We start from the raw sequence: 14,680 nt of genomic DNA, 5'->3' as shown, positions 1-14,680 counted from the left end.
CAAGAGTGGCTTTATTAAAGCCCCAAAGCTGTGTCATCAGTATATGCTTACAAGGTTCACTGGAAAAAGTAAATAAGTAAAACATTTTACTTTGTACCTCTTTCTCTGTACACTCCAGCTGTATTTAGTACAGAAGGCTGCCATAAACCTTATGCCCAAGAAAAAAAATACTTAAGAGCATGCACCTGGTTTGGAGCTAAGTACCTAAAGCATTATGAAAACTTTCATTCAGCAGGAGATGTATTTTTTACCTACTTTTGGAGAGACTCAAATTTGATGTATGCCTGCCTTTGACATACAACTTCACTAAACCTTACATCAGCACTTGCTTCTTCAGCACTTTGCAACCTAGGCTATATTCAATATGTCTACATTAAGAGAATTAAAAAGATTAGGTCCTTTTAAAGCTGTTTTTTTTTCTTTGTTTTAACCTGTGCATGTTAGAAGTACTTGAACTACATTTTAATAACTTTTGCTTGTATTCCTTTTCCATAGTGCTAAGCCTGCAGTTATGCAGCTATTAATTTGGGCAACATTCCAAGTTTTTACACTTTGACTCTGTCTTCTATAAAGACTGCATAATAGCATAATAGCTATAAGATTACAGAAAAGAAACCAGTGCCTTTCACTATTAAATCAACTACACTGACTACTGAGTAATATTCCTAAATATTTTAAGTGGAGTCTCAGCATTCAGAGACTACTCCTGCAGGCAGTGAGAGTACCAAAGTATCCAAACACCAGTCTACTTGTCATAGCTGGGAAAGACAAAAAAACTACATTTAATTTTAATTTGATTTTATTTCCTATCCTGCCACTACTTAGTAAATTATCTTTTGCACATCTATCACCCCCAAAACCACAATATTTAAAACTGATATTAAACTAGTAAATATTAATTTGGCACTTCAGAGCAAAATTTTCTATCAGTGCAATCAAAGAAAGGGAATGAAAGAAGATTCCAATCATTTTCAGTGCCTGCTGTACAATTTCCAACTCTTTTAGTTCGATTTTGAAGACTTCAGAATTAAATGGTGTCAAATAAAAAGCTCTGCAGCAAGACTGCATGAAATTAACATTTCAGGATGCTGAGTATTTTTCAAGTCCATCTCTTTTCACTGCCTGTTTTTCAACTTAAACTCTGTTGTTATACATACTCAAAATACATTGTTAGACAAATCACTCGATTTGAAAACATCTTGTCTTAGATACTGCTGACCATAGCCCCAGTTTTAAAGCATATAAATCAACTGTACTAACAGCCAAAAGTATCTTATTACTTTAAGCATATTCTTTAACATTATTTCCTCCTGAAAATGAAATTTTGGTGAAGCACACATGTGGTCCTTATTTCTGCATGTTTATCGTTAACAAATTAAACATGCCTACCAGCAAAATAGATGGCTCTGAATCACCAAATGATACAGAAACACAGGAAGTGCAGCACTTGCTTAGTAGTTTTTCCACAGAAAAAACCCTGGCAGTCTTCTAGAGTGACTCAACATGACTCAGCTCTAGTAAGGGCATTAAAGCAATTAGCAAACAGAAATTAAAACATGCTCCTGCAGAAGCCAACAAAAGCTAGTCCATGCTGCATGCAGAGCATAGCTCTAGCTTTGAACACTGAGTTTGCAATTAGCAACAATTAGGAACCTGCTGACCTGTTTTTTTTTTTTTTTCACGATGTGTTCGACTCTATATACTGGCTCTCCAGCATTTCAGCTAATGCCTCCTTAATCATAGTTGCTCTTAAAGTCAAGTCCTTTGAATCCTTTTCTTTCTGCCAGATTACAAGTTGCAAACTTCAAGTAGGAATATGTGAAGAAAATTTAAAACAGGTCATTCTTTTCACAATCTTAAAAAAAAAAAATCCTACAAAGGTAATAAAACACACTGTGGATACTAATTAGCAAGGTCTGGGAAAGTTTTAAAAAGCTCACAAACACTTGAAAGGAGAAACTGCTGCAGCTAGAAATGGCTAAATCCCAACACTAAGACATAGATTCATTAAATTGTTTCTTGGCAAAATAAAAAGGCATCATCATCCAGCTATGCTGCGAGAAAGGAAAACTGAAAGGTTCTCCTGTGCTCTCCGAGAAAACCGGCCCTGAAGCGGCTCGTTCCCAGGAGTGCTCCTAAAATCACAGGAGAGTCAGTAAGCTCCACCCTGCTATCCCCCCCTTCGCGCTCCTCTGCAACTGTGGCAAGGCCACATAATTCCCCTGTCACGCCTGCACTGACCTATGAAACGCACTGGCAAGGCACTAAAGAGTGCTCCCTCCGGTCACCCTCGTGCACTGGGTATGAAAGGAAAACAGGAAAAGCCCTGCCACAGAGGTGTTTTTACAAAGTTCTAATGTTGAAATACTAAATAGCAAACAAGGCCAAGCAACAACAGTAAACCTCACAGATATATCTACTGTAAGCAATTCCAGAGTTATAAAACTTGCCAAAACACTTTTGATCAGAAGTAGGTTCTGCTTTTTGGATTACTGACCACGTGCAAGTTAGACTTCCATATTTCTAACTAGGACAGCAGCCTTGCAGAGGACTGTATTCATAAAGTTTTGTTAAGACACCAGGTACTGAAGATGGCTAATTTATCTGCTCTCGACATCATTCTCATATAGCCAATTGCATCTATTGTCCTCTAGCTAGACCCTTTCCCCTCTGATATTTTGGGTATTACTTTTATACCGAAACACAGAAGGTAGAAGCAGCAAGATGGGGTATGGAAGTCCTTCTTCAGCAGTTCCAGTATTGGCATAACGTACCATCAGTGACATAGGACAAATTTCAGCAAAACCAATTTTAATTTGATATTTGAAAAAGTGTATTTAAGAACAATATTCTATCTATTAAGCTGTCATCTAGTAGATTAAAACATTTGCTAAAGAAAGATATGAATGGACGATGAACTTAAATCATACTTTGCAGTCATACATTGTGGTGTTTGATTTTAATGCTGGCATTAGGATTTGTCATATTTCTGGAGTATTTTGTTTTTCCAGATTTTGTGGGATGTACAGACAGTGAATTGTAAACCACTATAAGTGTTAGAACACATATTAAAACTGAATTAGAGTTGCTTTTTAGACACTTCTATGCAAAAATAATTTTTGAAAAGAGGTAAAGAAGTGATTCATTTCCTTTTAAGCAGGACCTCTACGAGTGCTGAAGTGCTTTATAAACATGAAAATCTAAGCTCAGTCTTGTTTTTTACATCACAAAGTCCTGGTAGCAACAATGACAGTTTTAGGTGGGCAAGCAACGCTACATCAGATTCTAGCTTTCTTCTAAACCAAATCCTTTCTGTACCTGGAATAGCTGTATTAACTAGATGATTTTAAATTTGCAGGTGAACAGCTGAAAATACATTTTCAAATGTCCTGATCAATAAAAAGTTAATCTCTCAATATTTTCAGGGAATAGCCTTATTTTCATCATGACAATCATAGGTAAGAATTATGATGCCATTATTTTTTAAAAATACACCTCAAATTATTTGTTTCTGTCACTTCTGAAGCTACTGTTTCAGTCTGCTGAAAGCACACATTTATGAAGTACACAACATAGCTACAAGCCTGTACTCTTTCTTGTGGGAGAAGAAAAATAGATGAATTGAGAGTATTTTTTTGCCTTTAGTTCTTTGTATAGACGTCTACATTTTCATGGATAATAGTATAAAAGGTGAGAGATCCTGTGTAAGCGCATGCACACATATGCTTTCTATCTTCATCTTTAGTAAATGCATTATGCCTAACAGATGGCTGATTACCTTCCACTAATCACATAGGCAATCTCACTTTCCGCTGGTTTTCCACTCAATCAGATGCTAATGCTTTTATGCAAAACATAGAATGTGTGTGTCAACCATAATATAGTTCATCAATCACCACAAGCCTTGAAAGACTTTGCTCACTCATTCTGCTTCCCAATTATTCACATTTTCCTTCTTTATAAAGTGCAGGCCATATTCACTCTGCCAGCTATCAGATCATCCACGTTTTCCTCCAACAGCAGTTGGTTCCTGTCAAACAAAGATTCATTAAGTATTTTAAGCCATACAGTAGTCCAAGCATTGATCAGTGGTGCAGACACTGCGTCGAGTGAATGCTGATGAGCTCTAATTTTTCTTACTGTCACATATTGTTAAAATCAGCCATAAGCAATATACAGCCACCTGTCTGTCAACTAAACAATTAATTTCATTCTCCAAAATGGCCCAAAAAACCCAAACTCCACCATTAAATAATTATGTCTGCTTGCTGACTTTGAAATCTAATGATGTAAATTTTAACATCAGATTTAATGAGCTTATTGATGTTGAGCTTTTTAAAAATAGATACAGTCAAAAGGAATATCTCACACAGCCAAGTTATATTTCCATTTCTTTTCCATTTCAATAGTCTCAAGAGTTCTCTGCCAAGTTATAAGGCTTATTACATCTTTCCTGGAAAATGCAATCTACTGTATCTACTGCAAAGATGAACAGTGTCAGTACACCAAAAAACTGAAATACATCATGTCAGTAACTACATATAGAGCAACTTGAATTTAATATCACATTAACACTGTCCATGCTACACCAATTCTTTTGCTGATTTCCTACATGATTTAAGAAATACAGTCATTTCAAAAAGATTTCAAAGAACTGAATTCTAAGAGAGACAATTTAGCTTTTCCTCTTCATATCATTCTCTGTAAACACATTTTGAAAATACCTCCTTTACAATTATCCTACTATCACACCTAAAAATCTGAACAAACTGGACAAGAAGGGAAAAAATTTCCACTTGGCACTGCTGAGCATCCTATTTGATGTGTGTAGACTCTTAGAAGGTATATCTGATAGGGGATACGATGATGCCTCAAGTCCTGCAGGATATAGACCAAAGAGCCTTGCACAGTAATGTCAATATTAAGCCTGAACATTAATGTGAATCATGATTAAAATTTTTAATGTTACTGATTTAAAGTCCATTAAAAAGTCTACCTCCAAGGCTTTAAGGGTAGCAAAGCCAGATCACCAATGATTAACTGCAGAAATCTCACCATGGATGTTTGAGTTCCTGATTATGTCTATAAATCAGGATTTATGTCACTGAAATGGCCCAACATGCTCTTTGGTATCTGGTGTTTCTCTTTCTAATACAAGTGAAGGAAAATGTAGAATTTACAAGGCAAGTGTTTCACTAGAAACTGGAAATTATTGTAGCAAATCAGGGCAAATGGAAATTCTGCTGGAGGATTTAGCAAAGGATCTGTCAGAAATTGATTGCATAGTAGGAGAGGCTATGAAACAAACTGATAGACCACAAGGTCTAGGTCTAGGCATTATATACCCAGGCAATCTGCAAGAAGCCAAGGTTGAAATAGCCAAACTGCTGGTTGTGGTGTGCATGATCTTTCATTTGAAACTTCTTTGGTTCTTAGGGTACCATTTTTAAAGAAAGGTTCTGGGGGACCTTTCCACCAGGAAAATTAGTAGAAACTGTAGGAGAGTAAGGCAACACCTGAAAAAGAACCACTTTTTAGAAGAAGAGCCTCCACTGCTTTTGAAAAATCACGCTATTGGAGTTTTCCAAACTGATCACAAAATGCTTTTGACAAGATCCAGTGCCAAAAACTAAAGGAGTCTAAATAGCCACAGGGTAAGGAGGAAGGTCCTTCCATGGACAAATAATTGAGTAGAAGGCTGGAAACAGTAGCAATAAATGGACAGTGGAACGGAGAATGACTGGAGACAAATGGAGATCAGAAGCAGAGTTTCACAGAAACCTCTGTTAGGCACTGTGCTTAAATAAATCATTTTAGGTCCCTCCAATAAAGGACCTGAAAAATGGGTGAACAATCAAGTGACAAAGTCTGCAGAAGGTATTGAAATACCTGGGACAAATTTAAACTCTGAGTAAATGCAGGGCCTTACAGGACTGAAAAAATGAGGAATAAAATATCAGATTAAAATCACTATAGGCAATATGAAGTTATATGTATGAGAAAAAAAAAAATAGTCCTAATTGCATATATAGAATGGGCTCCGAGATGAATGTTACTACTCAAGAGCAATGTCTTGGAAGGAAAACTATCAAAGTTCCATAAAGACCATCAGCTTAATAGTCAATAGCAGCCAAAAAGAAAATCAAATTTTAGGAACATTTAGCAAAGGAATACGAAATAAAGCAGAAAAAAAAAAAATCATTACATCACTGTATAAATCCATGGTACATATCCAGCATGTTATGTGCAATTCTGGTCCCCTCATCACAAAGGCAATTTGAAGGACAAACAGGAATAAGTAATCCTCTCCGTTCACATGAAAACTGAGCAGGGTAAGACTCTCAGCCTTGAAAAAAGGTGACTTAGGAGGATAGAATGGAGGTCATAAAACACCACTTTAAGACCATGCTATCTGGAAACTTTAAATGTTGCTGTTTTTCACAACTTGGGCCTCTTCATTCTTCAAAAGAACCCCAACCTTTTCTCAGTGGAAGCAGTCATCATATTTCTCATGTGTTCTTTGTCCAAAGGTCATTAAAGTGGTAGACCACAATTCCTCTCAGCATCTGTCATTTGCCCAACCACCTTATACACCTAAGAGCATGCTTCAGCCATTCATTCTACTTGCTATTGGTTTTTGCATGCAATTCCCCAAAGGAAGACCTGGAAGACCCAAGCAGGACCCCTTCCAGGTATTCCTTTCAGGAACAAATAGATAAAAGACCTTAACCCGCAAACAGCTTTGTTTCAAAGAAAGCATAACTGAAACTTTCACACAGCAAACAGTCCTGAACTCACCTCTCTCAAGCCCTTGATTTATTCAGTGTCTTCAGCTGCTTCAATAAACTCCAAGTTCCTGATCTAAATTTATTTCAATACATATATATAAAGCCACAAGTATGCTAGTCTATACGAATAAAAGCTTTGGGCATAAATCCAGTATACTCATCATATCAACAGTTTGCACCTGTACTGTCAAGTCCAGGAATTTCATAAACTGTGGAAACTGTACAGTATTATGGCTCTGCAAATAATCAGTGGATTAATACTGGAAGCAAAGCAGAGTTCTTTTTCAGAGAGAGTACACATTTCAAGAAGTACTAACTGTGCATCTTTACACAAGCACCAAGTTTATCTAAAAATGTATCCAATAGTTCTAGTCCAGCATTAACCGCAATTATCCTCAAAAAGAACAGTGGGGGAAGGGGGGGGGGGGGGGGTGCAGAACAAAACAAACCCAACCAAAAACCCCAACTCTATATTTAACTATTCCTCTGCAATTAATTGAGTATTGGAATTATCACACTGAGCCTAGAAAGCCATGGAGAGAAAGGAATATTTCTCTACTGAAGAAAACATGTCATACATGCTTATGTAAAAACCTAAACACTGTGATATATAGTGAAGTCTTGCCTGAAACAGCACATAAAATTTATACACTCCCAGCTCATATCATTTTATGTTCTCACTTATGAAAAAGCAGGGAGACTAGCTGGAAATGATCACATTAGACAACCATTATGAGGTACATCATAAAAAATTCTACACTACAAGATGTACAGACGTTGAAATCAATTGTGTAGTGCCAGACTCATACAGCTAGAGCAATGTATTCAGAGAATCAAGCATACTGGGATGAGTAGTTGTGTTTCCTGGCCATTTCTGACTCAGCACAGGTTTGCCCTGCAGTAAGAAACAGTGACCGGGAGATGATGTGGTGTGAGGAGATTAGCATTAAAATGGACAAAGACAAATTAGCTGCTTCATATTAATTCATCATTACTTCAGCATCCTTTATAACTGTCCTACACTACCTTAGGCTTTTTTTATCCTAATTTTCACTCCAGAATGTCAGCACTACATAGAAGATATACAGAGTGGTAACTTTCATATGCTGATTCTTCAACATACATGTGAGTGGTTGGCTGTTGGTTTTTGGTTTGTGTTTTGGGGTGGATTTTTTAATCTCCCTGGATAAAGCCTTTTTTGTCATTCTAGTGGCCAGTAGTGAGTAAAGCATTTGCAATCATTACATATTTTTTCCCTTCACCAGCTAAAAAGTCAGATGGTAAAGGATGCAAAATATTTAAATCTAGCAAGCAGGTGGTCCCTTGTTCCAAAATTTTTCTCCAAAGAGATAATGTGAAATATCTTTTAAATTGGAAGAGAGCAAAATCAATATTAGGCTCGTCTGAATACTAATCTGGATTTAAAATGGTCTTTAAGTATGCACAGAGGCAGTGAGATGTAGGTGAAAACATTCAGAGCTGTTTCACAGAGGATGGACTTATTTGCTTGTGTCTATACCACCGTAGGTCCTTGACTGCCTACCAAATCTGACCCACGTCCAGTCAGGCAGGAGAGCAGAGAGAATCTACAACTGTTTGTATGCATTTGTACAGACACGATCTTAAACTCTTTAGTTGCTGAGAAGTTTTTTGAAAAAAAAAAAAAAATCAAATACGAAGCAGATTATTTCCACTCCCTAAAACAAAACAATTTACACACATGACATTTCATTTCATATCTGTGTGTGTCACTTTCTTGAAGTGCTCATCCATTAATGGCGCAAGGTCTCCACCAAGTAAGTAGCGTACCAACCTTTTCCAGCTCCAAGCAAGATTACTGTCAATTCCCTCTAAACACAGCTAGTTTGGCAGCTCTCTAGGGGCTGCTGAAATACATGGAAGTCCACTTGTTTTGCAACACTAAATTTTATTCCAATTGTGCATTAAAAAAACTAATTTAATTTCAGCTATCTGAAAATATCTTGTCAAATCACTCACAGAACCCTAGTTCAAGTTTTCTTCTTTAATTGCATATTTACCTGGTAGCTGGGAAAAGGGTGTTTTTCACAGAAGGTTAATTGATTCTACAAGACTGATCTGCAATGGTAAATTTGAAATACAAAAATCCTCACATCAAAAATCTCCCATAAATAACCTTTTCAAATTCTTTGATCAATTAAATTGCTTTTGACATTTTTCATGGAAAAAAAGAGGATGAGATCTTTCTCTCTTTGTTCAAAATTTCATTCTTTCCAGCTTTCAGTTGTCATTTTAGTTTGTTTTTTTCTGACCACTTTAAAAAATAATTCATTTTCTTCTCTGAAACAGAAAAGAACAAAGAAATTTTTTTTTCATTAAGTAATGACAGTTAAAAACCACAGTGTTTTGATGCAAATTTCACTGCAAAGTTCCAACCAGTCTCGCTATATTTCTTGGGAGTTACCTCAAAACCAGTGCTCTCAGGATTTCTCCTATGACAGCAGAATTACGGTACTGCTGTAAGTCGGCTCAAAATTAGGGAAAATGAAAATAATATGTTTCACTGTAATTTCACACTCCAATTTCCTAATAAATACATGTTAATCACTTAGGAGAAATCTTAACGTTATTTCAGGGAAAATTATCCAGAGGCTAAACAAGCTTATTCATTTTTATTATGGAAGTTAGTTATGAGAAATTAATTACTTCTATCAAGCAACATGACCTCAAAATAGATCATACAAGAAGAGCTGGACAGGGTTGTTTTAGCCCATTTTCAAGTTCTATTATTTCTTATCCTCTCATATGTACTGTACAAAGTATGTCAGTCATTGCCAACCTCTGGCTACAAAGTCTTACATCTTTCTCTAGCAGTCATTCAAGATCATCATTTGTGCTTCTTCCTTAAACTAAGGCAGTATCAGACATATTATAGGTAGTGTAATACTGGATGCCCAGTCACTCAGTTCAAAAGTTATAATAATAATTTAAAAAAAGAAAGAAGATTCATCTACCTGAAGAATTCTTCAGGACACAATATTAGTATGTCAGATCCAACAATGCAACTTCAGGTATTTAAGCTGCCCCAGCCCTAATCCTAGTGGTAAAATAGATCAAAATAGCCATGAGACATGCTACAATTTCTGAAACTAACTTGGTTACGCTAAATTTTAATAATTTTATTAGAATAAAGATTTTTTACAAAACTGCTACTTTTTGGAATGATGAAAAATGAAGCTGCTGAGATCAGAGAGTTTGATCCATTTGGGAAATCAGTATTCTATATTATATGCGACACAACACACTGTGGCTAGCTGACCCTGCAAATTCTCACTGTCCTGTAAGGTTTAACTATAAATAATTTAGCTGTTAAATATAATATTTTCAGGCCTTATCTAGAAGAACACCATAGCCATTGCTTGTTACCTCAGTTTGGGGATTCACAGAAATAGACTAAGGTCTTTGGAGCATAAATTGGTTTTTCTACTAAGTCATACTGAAGGGTTCTGCTCTATTGTTTTGGTACCTGGTATTATTTAATATCAATAATACGTTATCAAATGTGTACATCCAGTTGTTTCAGACATTCAGTTCTCACAGTAATAGTGCACTGTAAAACATTTTTTTCATTTTGGGGATTAATTTTTAACATACATAAAAATAAGAGACTTCCTGTACTACAAGGATGAGCCATGGCTTCAGTAACTATTTTGCAAACTCTTTCTCTCAATCACTACTTGGATAAAATCCTGACCCTTGATGTTGGCTTACTGGTAACCTAAAAATAGATATCCAGTCATGCTGTGTTATCAGTTGATTGACACCATCACCCAAGATGAGTATGGTTGCTTTATCCTGTTCCTTTCTATTGTGCAATTTTACAAGGTCATTTACAATTGACCCAAAGCACCAGGAAGGTATTTCACCAACCCCAGTGTAGAATTATTGTTTCTGGATTATACTAAGTGACAGAGACAACTTCATTTTCTCCACACACAATATTATTTTTGTACTCAGAGCTTTCTAGTTTCACCATCACCCATCTTCTGACTACAATCCAAAAAACTACTTTCTCATCTCATTGTACATTATAAATTTTGGAAGAAAAGCTATACGATAAACAGTATCAATGGCATCTCTAAACAGGGTTCAAGCAGATTTCCAACTTCATTTTCCACCTGAACTCTAACCAAATTTTAAAATATTGGCAATTGCAGAACTTTATTCTTAAATCTAAATCAGTTTCAACAACACTGATAGTGGCCAAGAAATTTTTCAGTATCAAATGCTCTTGAATTATCATCTCATACACTTTTCTGAGTATACAAGTACATGATATGCACCAAGACTACCCACCACCACTGTTACAGACTGCATCTCCTCAGATAAGTAACTCTGATTCTGATCTCTCTTCGATTATTTTTTAACTAAGACTACCTTCATAGACGTCATTAAAATGACAGAAATAAGAAAGCAGGCTTTCAAAGGCTCTGAAGCTGAACACAGAAAATTAAGGTACAAATGTTTTTACCCTTTTAAGTCATTCTCAGTTACGTAACACTGCTTTCTTTTACCATAAACTTGATCAGATACATCAAAATTAAGTTAAACTAGAGAAGGAATCCAAATTTTGATAGTTCTGAAACTTTAGGGTACAAAATTATTGCTTCAAAACTTTAACTAGCTATAAGATAGTATTTGTAATATTAGTAGTTCAGCATTAACACTGATGCTCTGGGTAGCTCTGTATGAATGTTAGATATCGTACATGCTCCGGGAGAGGAACTACAGTTCTGACATGCATTGTTCAGAGCACAATCCCTGAAGAAAATAAAAATTAAAAAAAAAAAGAGGAAGCACCTATATACGCCCCTAGGACAATCTTTTACAATGGAAGGATACAACTAAGACAACAAAAGCAACAACAGAAAAAATAAAACGAAAGAGAAAGAGAGAAAGGAAGGGTGGAGGGGGGAAGGGGTGAAGGGAAATCACCTTCCCTCTGTATCCTTTTATGTAGGTACATGTCAATACCTAAGGTTAAGGGCAAACCCAAAGCCTTGTAGTCTGACTGCACTCATTAAAAAAGTACTTCTGGCAAGGTTTTTTTCAATCTGGACAGATACTGCCTTGAAGATGCCATAAAAGTGACTGAAATGTTTCAACAGGAAAACTACAGATTCTTGCACAAGATTTTCCCAAGTAAGCTCAATCCTTGAAAAACGCATGTATCTTGGAAGGATCAGGGATGGAGGAACCCAAACCTGTTTTTTGAAGGTGACTTTTGAATTCCAAGAGCTAAGCATTTGACCAGGAGATAAAAGAAAACAGTATTGTGAAAAGAAGCACAGATAAAGCAAAAGTGCAAGGACCACAGTCTGGAGGAAAAAGAAACAAAAGAAGGTCAGAAGGAGCTACAAGAAAGTGAGAAGCTTAAATATGGATGCAAGACAAAAAGATGCTAGGGAATAGATTCAAAAAGCAAGTAATCTGAGTGACAGAAAGGAAATTCAATCTAAAATACGTATTAGCTGGTGTGAAACCAGGAAAAGATGCAAGCAGAGATAAGAGGGGTTTCATTATTTTTATTATGTCATTCTAGGAGGAAAAAAGCTTCTAGCGGGTAAAGAACTAGACCACTGTTTATCAGCACGAACTAGTATACCATTGCACCTCATTTATCCCATGAATTCATCTATATCAACATCAGAGTTTGCACTACCTTGAGCACATTTAACCATGACACCTTAATGGTATGTCAAGGCAAAAGGAGGCACCTTGCCCACAGCAAACTGAAGAGTCTTAGCTTATTGGAAACTGCAGTAACAGAAAGACTGAAGGAAGAATTTGTGTCATAACAATTAGACTGGAAAAAATCAGCAAGATGCTAACAGCAGAATGAAGGTTTAGTGAAATATGAACATTCAGTGTCCTGCCTGATGGTACTCTCTTATTCAATATGCACATTACAAAATATCCAGACTTCAGAGCATACCATCACAACAAACAGAATATCATCAAACAAGAAATGAATAGTCAGGAGTTTTCACTCATCTAGCTCAAGTGGTTTATTGGCATATTTTCTACCATGAACAGTTCATCCTTACCTCAGCAAAAGAAAACTCTCGGCCATTTTCCACTATTCATGAAAAGCAACATGTTCATGTTTTCTGCCAATCAGAACTTCTTTAGGAGAAAAATATTCCTCTTTTAATCTTGAAAGACATACTTCTCAGAGTCCCACACAATGAAGTGATAAGATACTTATGCAATCCCCCAAATTACAAATAGGTATGGGTACAAATTTTCTTTTAAAGCTGAACTATACCTGCATAAACTATACAAAATACATATATAAAATATATATACTATACAAATTGTTAAGAGGGACAGAACTCTACTTCCTAAAGGCAAGCAGAGGGAGGAAAAAATCAATACTATTCAGCATCATCTATAAAATTATAAAGATGTTTTAGTTGTTTATATGTAACATTTTGTCATCACAAGGGGAAACTGCCTGTATTCTAAGGCTATATAAGGTGGACTAGATGTTGTTGCAACTGTACTTAAGAAATGGCAAAGGAATTCTGGAAGATATGGCTTGAAGCATCAATGCTCTCTGTGTGGGAGCTGGACTCTTGTTCACCAAGGAAAGGAAAGGATATAGATTTATAGCTTGGAGTTCCACTATAGGGAACAAGGACTCTGAACAGAAGTCCTACTTACTCTGGATACCTTTTTTTTTTTTTTCCCCTGCCTTCGGCAGTGATTTTGACTCTTGGGTGGGTGGTTCTATGATAAGGGACCAAAAAGTCACCCAAACACAGAAATTTTTCAGTGAGACACAAAAGATGATAGTGCAGTGATCATCTTACAACACTCCAAAAACACCATCTCGAAGCTGACCCTGCACAATGGGTCCTGACCAACATGCACTAGAAGAACAGATGTCTCTGAACTAGACCACCTGCACAGTAGATTCCAACTTGATTTTTATAGTCATCTGTTGGCTGGCACAGAAGAGAAGGATGGCAGTCTCCAGCTACAAAATTACTTGTACATGGGAGTAAACAGGTTTGCCTATTTCTGGTTCAGATTCTTGGACCCCAATAATTTAGAAAGTGATGTCTTTGTTGTCTGCCCCATTATGACTGGACTACACACATTTTGTACAATGAGACTACTATACAGACAGTTATCGTTGTTCATTTGGGTTTATTATTTTTTCTCATGATATAAAAGGTACATATAGTATCATGTTCCAAGACTTCTTTGAGTGCTTCCAAGCACAGAAGAGAATTCATTTTCTAGAGCCAGAAATGACCATACTAGCCCAAATAGTATCTTAAGATATAATTTGCTTCATAAGAGTAGCTTGAAAATGATAGATCTTACCCTGTCTGCTGCCACCAGCAGGCAGTAAGATGTTTGCACCAGCACATTTTATGAATATATGAGTTGCAAACTCCTTGTTCTCTGCACATATATGGTGTACACTTTTGGTAAATCTGTTCAACCCACATAATTTTCTTATTATTTTCAGAATTGCACTGAATAATTCAATAATATGAATCAATAAACAGAGATGCCATAAAACAGTCCACAGGAGATCCATTCAATTTGCTATGCAATTTAAATTTTAGATCAAGCACCTGCAGAAACAGTAGGTTCTTAATACATTCTTAAGAACTGAAATTCTGATATGAACTAGCATTTTTCTTTAGTTAAATTTCAAGTCAGTATATATAATTACAGGTATTTCCAGTTCAGAGACTTTTTCATCTATAGAGTACATGAAAAAGGAATGGAGAAATGTTCACTTATCCAGAAGTAAGACCATTTGTTTCCAATGCTATTCTTCACAGTTTTACTCTAGATTTTCTTATTCTGTATGATCTTCTAACTTTGTATAA

General features: G+C 36.1%; 1 protein-coding gene across 2 annotated transcripts in view; it reads right to left on the bottom strand.

Moving 5' to 3' along the window:
- Positions 1-14,680, bottom strand: part of AKAP6 (A-kinase anchoring protein 6) — a 293,798-nt gene that overhangs the window by 236,475 nt on the left and 42,643 nt on the right. Inside the window, exons 1-2 of one of the 2 annotated variants that reach the window (XM_074824595.1) lie at positions 1,654-2,027; positions 1,390-1,507 (exon numbers count right to left, since the gene is read on the bottom strand). The exons of the other annotated variant lie outside the window; for it this stretch is intronic. The gene's annotated coding sequence lies outside the window, so the exon portion shown is untranslated. Of the gene's footprint in view, positions 1-1,389; positions 1,508-1,653; positions 2,028-14,680 lie in introns of those variants that run through there. 2 annotated transcript variants of the gene reach the window in all.

Source organism: Strix aluco, chromosome 4, assembly GCF_031877795.1.
Source record: "Strix aluco isolate bStrAlu1 chromosome 4, bStrAlu1.hap1, whole genome shotgun sequence".
Lineage (NCBI taxonomy): Eukaryota > Metazoa > Chordata > Aves > Strigiformes > Strigidae > Strix > Strix aluco.
The sequence above is the reverse complement of the archived record's forward strand: the minus strand, read 5'-3'. Positions and strand labels throughout refer to the sequence as shown.